Source organism: Elephas maximus, chromosome 12, assembly GCF_024166365.1.
Source record: "Elephas maximus indicus isolate mEleMax1 chromosome 12, mEleMax1 primary haplotype, whole genome shotgun sequence".
NCBI lineage: Eukaryota > Metazoa > Chordata > Mammalia > Proboscidea > Elephantidae > Elephas > Elephas maximus.
This window is the reverse complement of record NC_064830.1, coordinates 73,471,388-73,486,800: the sequence shown is the minus strand read 5'-3', so window position 1 is coordinate 73,486,800 and position 15,413 is coordinate 73,471,388.

The window sequence follows — 15,413 nt, the reverse complement described above, 5'->3', positions numbered from 1 at the left end:
ATTTTGTTTCTCTAGAACCACTCTTGGTACCAAATGTCTTAGGCTGGGTTCTCTATAGAAGCAAACCAGTGAAGTTTATAAATATATATATATATAGAAAGAGAGAGAGAGAGAGAGATTTATATCAAGGAAATTGATCATGCGGTTGTTGAGGCTGGAACGCCCCGAGTCTGTGGGTCAGGATACAGGCTCTCCTGATTCATGCAGTTGCAGGGGCTGGCACACTCAAGACTGGCAAGTCAGAGGGCAGGGCTCTTGCACACAAGCTGTGAGACTGACAAATCCCAAGATCAGCAACAAAGACCACAGTAAGCTACTAGCTCAAGTCCCAAGAATGGCTGGTCATATGAACAGGTGCCAGCTGCAGGATCCAGAATGACAAAAGCCCACAAGCCTTGCCAGAATGTCTGCTTATGTTCAATGCAGGCCACATGCCGAAGGAAAATTCCTTTCAACTGACAGGCTAGTCACAGCAAATCCCATCATGAGGGCGATCACATATCAAATCTCAACAGGGAAGTGATCACATTATAAGACTGCCTAAACACTGAGATTCATAGCCCAGCCAAGTTGGCACGAAATCTTAAGCATCACACACACCCACACGCACACTCACACAGGCACAGAGACATACACAGATTTCAACAACTGCCACACACCATTCATTGACACAGGCATGCAAATGCACACACACGCACACACAGAACACAGGGACACACAACAGACACAGAGGGGAAAAGACAAAAATCAATATATTCACAGGCTCAGAGTCCCAGACACACATGGACAGCCACACAGATTACACAACTGCACACACACACACTCGCATGCACACACTCTTGGCTGCACCCGATACACAGGAAGCCCTGGCATTCCCAACAGAGGCCGCTGCAGGCAAACGGGGCTTCATTCCCGGCATGCCCTGCAGCACTGAAGCTGTCACAACAGGGAGTGCCTTCCTGGTTCAAAATTCAGGCTGGGGCCCTGTGGGGGGCTGTGCCCAGGGCACTGAGGTGCCAGAGAGTGGCCAGGGCATGGTGGCTCTGGTAAGAGCCTCTGGGCATGAGGTTGGGACTCAGACCCTGTCAGGGGACTGTAAGTTTGGGGTGTCCTGTGGGGTCTGGTGGACACAGAGGTCAGGGGAATCCATGGGAACTGTTGTTAATTTTCATAGGTGTTGTCATGATTAATTTTGTGTGTCAAACCTACCTGTGTGTGTAAATGTAAGGAAGGCAAGGGGCCTGTCTTAGAGGATCAACAGAGGAAATGCCCAGTTAATAAAGAAAGCATATTCCAGACAGGAGTAACATTACAAATAATGGGAACTCCAGAACACTTCATTGTGCTCATGCCTAACCTTCACATGGATCAAGAGGCAACTGTTCGAACACAATGAATTATAAAAGGTGTGCAGCTGGGTTGTATCCTTTCACCTTACGTTTTCAATCTGCACCATAAACAAATACTCCTACAAGATGGATTATATGAAGAAGACAGCATCAGGATGGGAGGAACACTCATTAACAAACCCAAGAAGCAATTGACACAACCTTGCTTGCTGAAAACGAAGATGACTTGAAGCACTTACTGACCAAAGTCAAAGACTAGAGCCTTCAGTAGAGATTACACCCAAATGTGAAGGAAACAAAAATCCTCAAAACTGGACCGATAAACAACATCATGATAAATGGCAAAGAAACTGAAGTTGTCAAGGATTTCATCCTACTCGGATCAATAATCAATATCCATATAAACAGCAGTCAAGAAATCAGAAACTATTGCATTGGGCAAATCTGCTGCACAAGACCTCTTTAAAGTTTTAAAAACGGAAAATGTCACTTTGGTAATTAAGATGCCCCTGCCCCAAGCTACGGTCTTTTTAATCACCTCATATGCACGTGAAACTTGGACAATGAGAATGGAAGGCAGAAGAAAAATTGATGCATTTAAATTACGGTGTTGGGCAAGAATAGAGACTATACTGTGGAGTGCCAGAAGAACAAACAAATCAGTCTTAGTGGAAATACAATCACAAGCCTTCTTAGAAGTGAGGATGACAAGACTTAACTTTGGCTCTCTTACTGAGAACATGTCATCAGGCAAGACCAATCACTAGACAACAAGGACATCCTGTTTGGTAAAATAAAGGGTCAGCAAAAACACAGGAAACCCTCAGTCAGATGGACTGACACTACAGCCACCATAGGTTGCTGAGTCAGAATGGACTCCATGGCAAATAACAAAAACAACCTTTTAAAATATAGAACAAAGGATATAAAACTTTTTTAAAATTAAATGAGCACATAGGATGTTCCCATGTGTATTCTAAAAACTACATTATAAACACATAAGGATACCCAATGGATGTCAAGGTCTGATGTACAGTAATTAGGGCAATGACCATACAAACTCACATATTATCCCAATACTAATTTACATATCAAATGGAGAAATCTCCTCTACTGAAATGAACAGCATACTTGTGCAAATAGATTCTAACATTTCATGCAACTCCTCAATGTGAAAAGATACTTTGAATGAAGTGAAAAAGGTCAATGAAGTCATCCAATGAGAAACCCTGACTACTTATAAAGCTCCATGCCTATTAGAAGGCCTAGCCCCTTGCTTACAGCAAATGAGAAAAAGTAGCTTTGAGAGCTGTTTGGGGAATGTAAAACTTCAACAAGCCACATGAGTATATTTCTGAACTTGAAAATAAAGCAAAGGAATGGGAAATGTATGATTCACTGGATCCAAGTATCAATTATTATGGGAAAAGATATATTTTAAACAGGACATTATGGACGTCCTGATTTCACCTTTGAAGTGAGGACATAAAAAAAGTCACTGTATTCAAATCTTGAATTTTTAATTGAAAAATATTTATTTTCAATAAATACATCCAATTTACAGCCATCGGCTTAGCTCTTAAATATTCTAGCAACTTTACATCCAGTAGAAATTTCCTCTTAAAGAGTTTTAAGCTCTGTAAAATATCAAGAGTTGGTACTAAAAACGATATCACCGTTCTTTGTTCATCTATATCTGATTCACAAATTCTGCTTAGTACAATATTATTCCGACTTGGAAGAAGCCTTGGTGATTTTTTCTTACAACATTAACAGTCACAACATGTCCTATGAAAGATGGCTCGGAAACCTGAAATTTCAAATTATTTGAGGTCATCTCATTAAACACGGCAATTATCTCAACTGAAAACGAGACAAACTAAGAAGGACATTTTAGAAATATTATTGATGACTATGCTTCCATGGGAGCCCTGGTGCTGCAGTGGTTAAGAGCTATGACTGCTACCCAAAAGTTTGGCAGTTCAAATCCACCAGCAGCTCCTTGGAAACCCTAAGGAGCAGTTCTTTTCTGCACACATGGGCTGGTCCCGAATCAAGAGTGAATCCACTCCACCACAACTAAAGCAACGACGCTTTCATGAAAACTAAGGTAGTAAAGTTAGAGTAATTTCTAATATTTTAATGAAGAAAAATAATTAAACTTAACATAACATTAGTACATCTACTTTTCCATTTTTTACTATTTCCCAGGGGTTTATCCAAGTCCCAGTAGGTGAAAACCAAACAAACAAACCCACTACCATCAAGTCAATTCCGACTCCCAGAGACTCTATAGGACAGAGTAGAACTGTCCCATAGGGTTTCCAAAGCTGTAATCTATAGGAAGCCTACTGCCACACCTTTCTCCAGCTGAGCAGCTGGTGGGTTCCAACCGGAAACCTTTCGGTTAGCAGCCGAGCGCTTAACCACTGCGCTACCAAGCTCCTTCTACAGGTAAAACAACCATGAAAAAGTTAACAACACCCTGTACACAGGGACCTGCATCTTCCCTTTCATCTCAGGCTCCACCATGGGTGGCCTGGAGAAGCCACAGCAAAGCCCCTTCTCCTCAGCACTCAGGGCCCCAAAAGAAAGCTTTGTACTCACTGTTGACTCTCGGGTCCCAAAGCCTCGGGGAGTGGGGGTTGGGGGAGCCTCCCTGACGCTGGGTCCTGTGGAAACGAAGCTCTTCTTCCTGTCCCAGCGGCCCCACCACCCACCAGGCTGAAGCTCTTGCAGGCGCCGCCGGTCAGAGGAGGCGACGGGGCGCCCTCTGCCGGCTATGGGCACGCAGGGATGGTCACTTTGTGCCCACTGCTCAGTGGTAGCCATGCTCCCAGGGAATGACGGACATTCTCAATTCTAAGTGATATTTAAACCAAAAATTAGGTTAATTCCAGTTTTATATAGGGAAGCATTTAAATAAGAATTTCACCAGCAATATTGATTGATCTTCAGGAAGAATTCTCCATCATCACGTTAAAATGAAAACATGTTAATTCCTTGAGGAATTCTCAGAGCTTGAGTGGAATATCTAAATTCTTTATTTGGAAATGGGTATTTTATCAGGGACCTCTTAAGCATCATTTCTGATCCTCTTGGATCTCTTATTTCTGTTTCACAAGCTACTGTGACAACCAGCTCTGAAGGCTCATGTGTACTTCATGAGGACAAACATCACAGTCTCCTGCGCTTTGTCCCTGTGTCCCCTGACTCCCCACCCTTCTCTGGGTTTCTATGATGATGCTGAGGTGGGAGATGCCCCATGATCAAAGCCCACACAAGCACAGCCAGGTGCCTTGTTCACTCTGGGTGTGTGTGTGGTCTGTGTCTGTGTGTGTGTCCAGGGAGTGAATGGTCATTGTGCTTGGGGTCCGTATGCTGTTAAGTTGTGTGCATATGATTTTCATACTTGGGTATGATCAGAAGGTAGATGGTCATTTCAGGGTCTCTTTGTATGTATGTTTGCTATGGTCAGTTGGGTGTATGCACATGTGGGATCTGGGACAGTGTGCAATGAGTGTGTGCTTGTTGTCAGAGTTCTGTGTGTTTTTAAGGTGGACTAACGTGAGAATGTGTGGTCAGGTGTGAATTCAGGCTGTAAGTGTGGTCAGAATATGTGTGAGTTCTCAGTGTTGATGTGTTGTCAGAATATACAATCATTTGCAGTATCTCTGTGTGTTTTGCATTCATTTTCATGTGGTCAGTGTGAATGTGTGTGTCTGTGTGTGTGTTTACGACGTGGTTAGAGAGTGTTAGTGAGGACCAGCATAGAACACTTGCCCAACTATTCAGCAGTCACCTTCCCTGGAGTCCCAGTTTGTCCAGGAATTGTCCAAAGGTTATCTGAGGGGCTTGGAAAAAAGAGAACAGAGGGGTTAGGGCAATTGGAGCTACTAATGCTCAGGACAGAGAAGGGCTCGGGTTCTTGACAAGTTGGAGACAGGGATTTGGGCTCTGTAGATTTAAAGGGTCGGGCGCCTGCAGGCACCAGTAACTGTAGACCTATATGGGATCCTTACTGAGGGCTTTGTGCAGTAGGGTTTGTGACTAATAATGTTTAGCATCTTTCCCTGTGCCTGTCGGCCATTTGTAATCTTCTTTGGAGAAATGTCAATTCCTTTGCCCAGTTTTGCACTGGGTGGTTTGTGATTTTGTCCTTACTTTTCTCGATAACTTGAATACTAGCCCTTTATCTACTAGACCTTTATCAAATATATGATATACAAACATTTTCTCTCATTCTGTATTTGTTTTCCACTCTCCGGTTAACATCCTTTGATGCACAAGAAGTTTTCCTTTTGATGAAATTCAATTTCTCTATTCCTTTGGTAGTTGCTTGTGCTTTAGGTGCCATTTCTAAGAAACCTTTGCCAAATCCAAGGTCATGAAAATGACACTTATGCTTTCTTCTAAGGCTTTTAAAGTTCCTACAATTAAATCATTGGTTATTTCTAATTAATATTTGTACATGAGGTGAGGTAAAAGTCCAACATCAATTTCTGTATGTGATACCCAGTTCCCCTAGCGTCATTTGTTGAAAAGTCTCTTCTTTCCCTGTTGAATGGACTTGGCAGCCTTGTGGAAAAGCAATTGGCCTCATAGGTAAGGGTTCAATTCTGGATGCTCTGTTCTATTGATCTATACGTGTATCTCTATGCTAGTACCACACTGTTTTGATTATTCAAGCTTTATAGTAAGTTTTGGAATTGGAAAATGAGAGTCCTGCCACGTGGTCTTCTTTTTCAAGATTATTTTGGCTACTTGAGTTTCCTTGCAATTCTGTACCAACATCAGAACCCACTTTACCATTTCTACACAATTTCTATACCATTTCTGGCTTAAACTTCCAATAGAAGTTGAATAGAAGTATTGACAGCAAGGATCCTTTTCCTGTTCCTGATGTTAGGGGAAAAGCTTGCAGTCTTTCACCACTGAGTGTAATGCTAGCTGTGGGTTTTTCATATATGGCCTTAATCATGCTGAGGAAGTTCCCTCTGAGTTCAAACTTCCTGAACTTTTTTTTCATGAGAGTATTGGTTACTCTCAAATGTTTTATCTGCATCAATTAACATGATCATGTGTGGGCTTTTGTGCTTCATGATATTAATGTAGTCTATTACATTGATTTTTATGTTAAATCACCCTTGCATGTCTGGGATAAATCCTTCTCACTCGGAGTGTTTAATCCTTTGCATGTGCTGCCGGACTTGCATTGAGGATTTTTACATCTATATCCTTAAGGGATAGTGCTCTACATTTTTTAATTTCTTGTGAAGTCTTTCTGTGTCTGGCTTTGCTATCACTGAGTCCATATATATTCCTTTATCCCTGAGATTTCTCCTTTGCTTCGTGTTTTGTTTAAAAGGGTAAATTACCATTTCCAACATGAGGAGTTTCTAGTTAGCACTTTATCATAATTTCTAGCACAATTACGTTATGATCAGAAAACAAGAGTATGTTCTCTGTGATTTCATTCCTCTGAAATTGATGGAGACGAGCGTCAAGTCCAGAATAGAGTGATTTTGGTAAATGTACCATGTGTGCTTGAAAATAATGTTTCTTGTACAGTTCTTAGGAATAACGAGATAAACACATACATACATATCGGTTTGCTATTCAAATGTTCCACATCCTCACTGACATTTGTCTGTTGATTATATGAGTTGCAGAGAGAGGGCAGAGGTGTGAACTCCCCACCTCTGCTTCTGTTTGTTTCTACTCACAGCTCTGGCATCATTCACGCTATAAGTTTTGTAGCCAAGACTTAGGATGGGAAATTCTGAGAGCTCAGGAAAGAGGGGAACAACCCAGAATGTGGGGGACAAGGAAGATGGGTTGGGATGGACCATAAATCACAAGTTTCTTGACGGTCCCAGAGAGGACCTGTAGTTGGTATGGCAGTTGCTCTGGGATGGTACATGGTGGGTTACCTGTGGTGTTTCAGGCTTAGGTTGCATTGTGATGCGTCAGGGGCGAAGGCAGGGATTGGACGAGGGAGAATTTATAAGCCATGCAGGTTACTAAGGCATTGACCAGACAGGAGAAGGCTACTGATCCTGCGAGTCCAACTCTTCTGCTCCTTGCATCCTACTGACCTGCTGATGTGCTCACCTACTGACTGACTTTGAAACCTCCTCCAACTTCTCTCCTGTGTGGCGTCCTCGCTCATCCATCCCACTCCTGCCATCTCTACCGTTTTCCCTTCCCTTCCTTTCCCCCCTTCCCCCCCTCCCAGGAGAACAAGCACCCCTGCCCCTCCAGGCCATACACCTTGTTACACTCTCATACACAATTGGCCCTGTCCCCATCCCACACTTACCCGACTCCTCCTTTGTACCACTGAGTCTCCTCAAGGGGACAGGACATGAAGGCACAAAGGGTATTGTTCTGGTTCCTGGTGCTCTGGCCACCAGCTACTCCACTGGAAAATGTGAGTAATCCTTGAACATGCTGTACTTTCTCACCTTTTATTGGGCTCTTTCACACTAGTTTAAACAACAGCTTTTCCTGGGGTGATTGAGGGGGACTCAGTCCAGCACAAAGGGTGACCAGCAGAACCACAGTGTTTAGTGGCCCCTGTCTAAGCTGACTTTGGTAGTAGGGCACTCCTGGCACCAGCGTCTTGACCATAGCCAGATGGAACAAGAGTGCCCAGAACTGGGGTGTTTGACCAGTGAGGAAAGGATGGCCTTGGCCTTTTCATGCATCTGATCTGCTTCTTTAATGAATCTGCTGAGAGTTACTGTTCCCTTTTAGACAGTGGCTACTCAAAGATAGTGTGTTTCCTGAAAGCACACAGGGTAGTCACCTCTGCTGTGAAGGCTGAGATGACAGTGTTAGGGAGCTCAGAGTTTTCTTTCCAGAGAGATTTCAATCTGCATGAAACTGAACCTCCATGTGGATTAGTATGAATTCCATTCCAAAGTTATTTTCTCCTAAAATACTTGTACAATCTTGTTTTTAAAGAAACAAGATTTGCCTTTTGTTGTTTTGACCATACATTCCAGAAATTTTTGTATTCCTTTACGTATTAGTTTCTATGTTCCTACTCATTGGTTTAGGTGAAATACTAAGAAATATGAAAGTAAATTCTTGTCAGTAGCTATCTGGAATTGGGTTGTTAACTAGCTGCTATTGTCACAGTTTTAATCATATACACAAGATTCCTCTTTTATGCAAATCTTTCATGGACTTCAAAACACTGACATGACATGGCCTGGTTCAGAATAAAAATGAATGTTGAAAGAAAACGTCAATGGTTTTAGAAACTTGATATTAACAGTATTCTGTAGTTTTTACTGGAATAGGAATTTATGATGGCAACTATCTATCTCTCCTAGTTATGGCCATAACTATATATCTATATTTATCTCAAATATACTCTCTTTAATACAGAACTTTCATTCTTATTATTTTTCATGCTTTCATACAGGCTGGGTATACTGTTAACAACTGTAAAGTGCCAGGATTCCCATATAATGTAAGTGTATATTTTTTTCTCAATTCTAAACTGGCTTACAAATTCACAAATTATATCCTGTTGACTTTTTTTAAAATATTTGCAATATTCTTTTGGTCAAGGAAAAAAAAACTATAACAGTTTGTGTATCTAATCTTCTTTCCTACAGCTCGTGTATAAGTGATGTATAATAATCAGCACCTAATTAAAGTATGCAGTTTGTTGAATTTTGATGTGTGGTATACAGCCATGAAACCACTACCATCGTCAAGATAATGAGCCTAACCCTCACCCCCAAAACACTCCTGCTGATTCTTTTAATTCATTCTGTCTTCTCCCTCCATTTCTGCCACCCCCCTCCAACCACTGATCTGCATTTTTATAGAACTTTTATGTAATTGAAGGATACAAGATTCACTTTTTCTTTTTATTCAGGATTCTTTAAGTCAGCGGAATCATTTTTAGATTTATCCAGGATGTTTTTTTGGTGTCCTAATAGTTGCTTCGTTTTCATTGCTGAGTAGAAGGTCTATATATGAATATACCACATTGTTCATATCCTTTACCTTGGAAAGAGACTTTGGGGGCTGGTTTTTCCTGTTAGGACATGGCCCTTTAAATAAAAACCCAGAAAGCAGCACCTTCACAGCATTGTCCCAGGTTATACTTCCATTTTGCAAGTTCATGGTGAATTATTCTTGCCTGGTTCCATAATTCATTCGTTTCTATTGCTGAATCATATTCTGTCGAATGCATATCTCTGTTGAACACACTGTCTTGAAGGAAACATTTAGAATGAAAATAATGGGTTTTCAAGAACAAACAGTTAAACCTAAAGACATCTCTCCAGATCAGGTATCAGGACAGTCCGAACATCCTCAGAAGTCTGTCTGCATTCACAAACGAGTGGAATAGAATTAAAATCAAGGATCTTAGAGAAACCTAACACTGTTAGTGTCATCTACATGGTCACTGCTTTGCTTTTATTCAAACCCTAAAAGTTGATTAATTCTGAATAAAGGCATCTCTGTAATGATTTCCTGGGGTGTATTTTTTTTTTTTTTTTTTTTGCCTTGTGCTGGTCTTTAAGCTGTATCCATGAGAAAAGTGTGATTCAGCATTAGACACAAGGGCAGGTAGAGCCTCTGGGGAACCAGAGATTGAGCCCTATTTAGAGAAAGCACACTCACAACCTCTAACAAACACTGCCAGACTCAGAAGAAACACCAGGTGGCCAGCTGCCAACCTTCCAGGAAGCAGAGAAATCCACTGGAGATATCTGATGGGTGGGGATGGTTCTTGGAGGCTGATTTGGGGTTTCTGTCCCTGATTCCCTGTGACTGCTATACTGTCCATTCCTTTGAGGCTTCTTGTGACTTTCAATATTGCTCTTTCAGCTCATTGACAATTGTTTTCCTGGGCCGGTCCAAAAACTTATACAGATGTTCCTCTTTCTGGCTATTGCTATTTTAGCAATACTCTTTCTCCGCACTGTCCGTTCGGTGAGTATTTTAACATACCTTAAACACATCCTTTGAATCATGAATAATCAGGATAGAGTAGAATGGCCCCATAGGGTTTCCAAGGAGCAGCAGGTGGACTGGAATGCCAACCTTTGGGTTAGCAGCCTTAGCTCTTAACCACTACGCCACCAGGCCTGGGTTTCTTTTGGTTTATACATATGCTTTGAATCATGAATAATCAGGAATTCTTACACTCACAGGCCTATTATTGGATTTCCCTTTAAACTACTAATGAGAACACAAATTGATGAGTGAAACCAAAGCTAACTTTGTACAACAGTCTCATCTTTTTTAGTGAAGAATCAGTGAATAAGACAACTATATAACTTCAATGAGAAAACTTTTAATTGATAAATTCTTTCTATCAAAGGAATTAAATATTAACTCTTCTGGGGCCCCTTTCACACACTGGTAGTACAATTGTGAATTCTCACAACCATCCTGAAATGCAATGTCTACCCGAAGCCTTAGAAATACAGCCTTTTATTCAGCACAATCCCATGTCTAGTCATCTCCCCTAATGAAACGACCACCGCGCATCCAAAGACCTGGTGAGACAACATTCAGTGGAACAGGATGGATTACAGCGAAAATATGGCAACAAACTGAATCACTCATGGGAGAGGGATGGTGGAACTAATGTAAATCCTCACAGTGGAGGCAGCTCCTAAAAGTCATATGCTTCAAAGACATTTCAGAACACAGAAAATGCTCTTAATGTAATGTCAAGTGGAAAGACCCAGAAACCAGGCTTTCTATGTTGTCTAGAGAAGAGTGTATGTGTTTCTGCACAGAGAGAGTGAACAAATGCTTCATGAAAACACCACAGAATGGAAGAACAGGGCTTTCTAAACGGTGCTGTAACCACCACTGTATCAACTTCTTGACAGTTATTTCTGGGGCTCTGAACACTCAGTTCTGTCCTCACTCCAGTGTTGAGGGTGTGGGGGCGCTTTCCTCCTTTTTACCAAAGGCTTGGTTGGACTCTAGGTGACAGGCCCAGGAGGGGTCTGGCTTCCTCTCTTCCTTCCTTACTCCTACGTATGATCTCAAAGTTTCTTGTGCACTTTGACTTACTCAATCTAGTTTCTGTTTCTCACTTTCTGGTTGCACCATTTACCACCCTGTAAACTGTAGTGGGATCAGCAGGAGGGATAGAACTTTCTGGCACCAATGCTCTTTTGAGACCTGGTGAAGGGGAAGGTGCCAGGTGCGGACACCTGCTTGCAGCATTATGTTTCAGCTTTTATAATTTGTAGTTTTTTGGTCTGTCCTATTGAAGTATTTTAAAAATGAAACTGCTTCTATTCTGCAGGGTCAGCGGGCTTCAGCGGGGATTCTTCCTGGCCCAGGAGGATCGGCCACACGCTGCCCCATCAGATGCCCTCCATCAGTACCCATGGGTGGTGGGCCACCAGCTCCACCCAGATGTCTTCCCCAGCCTTGGACTGACCCTTCACCATGTCTTTTGCCGCCTCCTCCAAGATATGTTCCCAAAATTGGACCAGAACTTCCCCCTCTTCCTCCCACCCGTGTTCCCAAAACTGGGCCAGGCCCTCCTCTTCCTCCTCCTACCCATGTTCCTAAAGTTGGGCCAGCCCCTCTCTGTCCTCCTCCCAAACCTCGGCCAGAGCCTCCCCCTCCTCCTCCCAGCAGTATTCCGGGTCCTCTACTACACCCTCCCCTCCCTCCTCCCAGCCCTGTTTCTGGACCGGCCCTAAACCCTTCCTGGCCTCCTCCCAGCTGGCCTCACAAGGCTTGGCCGGAGTCTCCACCTCCTTGTACACCCTGCAAAGCTATGAAGCCTCCACCAGAGTGCTCGTCTTCTCTACCCTTCTGGCCTCCACCACCTGCACCAGGCCAGCAGGCTCCTCCCCCACCCACGTGGCACGCCCCTCCCCCACGTGTCTGGCGACCCCCTAACCCGCCCTTCTGGCCTCCCCCACCTGGCTGGGGTCCCCCTCCCCCTCATACATGTGGTCCACTTGCCCCACTCAACCAGCCATGTAAGCCTCCTAAGCTGCAGGCACCACGTATTCCTCGGCCTCCGCGTCGTCGGCGGCGACCCTCTAAAAGCTTCCGGCCACTGGATACAATTCCAGAGGTGCCGGAGCCTTCCCTCCAAGACCCTGATTCCTGTCGCTGTTATTAAATAGTCACATTCTACCTCCTCAGCTTTCTTTGTAAATCTTTCTTCACGTTTATTTCCACCTCTCCAGAGGTGTTGATGTAAGTGCAGCAAGAGGTGTTGGCTACTGCACAAACGCCTGCTTATTCAGCTAGCAAGTAGCCCAAACTACATGATGCTCTAAGGCCACCCTTGGCAGAAAGTCAATGCTCATTTGTTGATCGTCGATGGCTCCAGCAGTGGATTACACAGTATTTCCTATAGACAAAGTCAGATTATGGAGAGTGGCTTCATGATACGCAGATCCTCCCCAAGGAGCCAGGAGCCCTATTACTACAACTGTCCCAGTCAAGATTAAACCTAGTGCTCTCTTTTGTTTATTTCTTGAGGTTCAGTTAGAGGCCTGGTGTAAGTGGACACTGGAAACTGAAGTGGATAAAAATCCTGGAGAACACTGACTGGTGGTAGTGACAGGGTCGATGCAAGGAATCGCCCAGCCATAGCCCAGACACGACAAGCAGGCTGTGGCCACCTGGGCTCGAGCGGGACCCACACACCCAGATACATTAACCAGGGGCAGACACAGACCCAGCGATGGCGCAGCCACCGAAGGCTATGCCAGCCCACTGGACCCAAGCGCTGCTCTGTGATTTCGGGGCCAGGCACACTCAGCATTCTGGGCCCTGGCTCTCTCTCCTGCAGCATTGCAAAAACACCTTGGAGGCAATCAAGCGTGCCTCAGGTGCAGGCCCTCTGGGGCTGGGCAAGAAACAGCCAAAGAGCAAACTAAAAGCCCTTGGGTAATTCCTGGACACCCTCCCCAGCAAGTGCCCCCATGCAGCAGACCTGGCTGGCCAGACCAGCCTGTAAACAAGCTGTCGCACTCCAACAGTCCAGGGCTTCAGCACTGGAGTCAGCGAGGCCCCGGACAGTTTGCCAGTCAAAATTTCCATTGCAACCATAGGCATGTGGATGGCAAACGTGAACAGAGCCATGAACAGAGCTAGGTGACAGTCGGTCACTGAGCCCAGCAGGGAACAGACACCAGGCCATACAAAGCCAGAGCCAGAAAATAAACTACCAATAAGGCAAACAACCCCACAGTCACCAGGGGGTGACAATCAACTGGCACAATTGTCTATCACTTTAAATCACCTAAAGCTTGAGTCTTCCAATTATCACTGTCCTGCCAATTCTTACTGTTTTGCAGGGTTTGTTGGTCGATATTGGCAGTAGGAGCTGGTTTAATATGGGAGTGGTGGATCGACACTCCGCTTCTGGAGACCTTGACTGCAGTGTGGGTGTGGGGAGGGGGCGTTTGACATCAACACCTCAAAAGGTCCCTTCTATTTTTCCTGCCAGGTCTGGAGTGTTCCAGGTCTTGATGCAGAGAGACACTTCAGGCTGTGGAGGTGTCTGTCACGCCGCATATTTGTAAAGACAGTCAAGGACCCCTGCCATAGAATGCAAATATTGTTCAATAATGACCTAGCCTTGCTTGTGTATGTTCTTAGCCTCCAGGGTGTTTTCAGGACCCAAAGTATTTAAGACCTCCCAAAAGGTACAGAGTTGGGGATGCCCATACATAAGCTCAAAAGGGCTTACCTGAAGTTCGGTTTGAGGTGCAACCCTGATGCTGAACAGAGCCAAGGGAAGGATCTTCACCCATGTTAATTCAATCTTCTGGGAAAGGTTGGTCAGATAGGTTTCCACAGTCAGATTCACTCTACTTTTCTACCGGACTAGAACTTCCAGGCACTGTGAAAACATCACTTAATCCTTAGTTGTCGGGCCACAAGCTGTGTGACCTGAGCAGAACAGGTAGGGACTCGAAACCTCAACAGAGCCGATCATAGAGAGACTTAAACCCTCTGGTAGTGTCCACTCCTAATGGTTGGGGGAAGGCCAAACCTGGGGATGATGTCTTCGAGTAGGCTTTTGGCAACTTCTGTGGTCTTCTCAGTCCTGCAGGGGAATGCTTTCGATGCAATTGGAAAAAGCTGTCTGCAAACACCAGCAGATACTTGTAATCACCTGGACCCCGGGGCATCTCAATGAAGTCTATCTACCAATCATTTCCTGGAACATATTCTTGGTACTTGGTGCCCTCCAGCACTGCTGAGAATGTCCTAGGGTTGCTTTTCTGACAGGTGACACACTGTCTAATAATGTCTCTGAAAATAGCCTGCAAATTCTGGCTGACAAAGTGTCTCTTTACCCGATCATACATCATTTCCCGCCCGTATTGAGTGGCCTCATGTAGGTGCTTTAGGATGTCTTCCATCCCTCATACAGAGTCACTTATCCTTTTTCATTAATGGGCCATATAAAGGTCTGTGTCACTGTAATCAGGGTCTTCTGTGGCTTGTGGCAGGCTAGGGTGTGGAAAGAGGGCGGCCACTACTACTGGGGTCATTGTCCTTGCCGCCCACTTGGCCTCTAAGTTGGCCCTTCATTTGCCCTGGGCCACTGCTGTAACTTCCTGCTGATGTCTTTGCAGTGTCCCACAGCCAGAGCAGAAGGGAGTAACACTCCCTCAAGAGGCTGAAAAATCTGTTGGCTGTGTTTGATTTCTTTACCAGCAGAATTCAAAGCCTCCCCTTTTCCACAGTTCCCCGTGTGCATGTAAGACTGACATGCTTCCAATCTGTATACATGATCGCCCCCTTGGGGACTTGGCCAGCAACAAAGCCTGGATCACTGTAACCAGCTCGGCTTTTTGGGTTGAGGTTCCCTTTGGGAGAGCGTTTGTTGGAGGTCCTGGGTGTGGCTGACGACTGCGTAGCCAGCCCCTTTTGGCCACCCTCTATGAAGCTACCACAGAGAGACTCAAATCCTCAGGTCACCAACAGGGAGGTCTGGGTGGCTGGCATAGGCCAGGTCCACTGTCTGGACAGTCATGGTGGATGCGGTCTCCCAGGAGCAGAGTGGGGACAGGGGTGGCTAGAAAA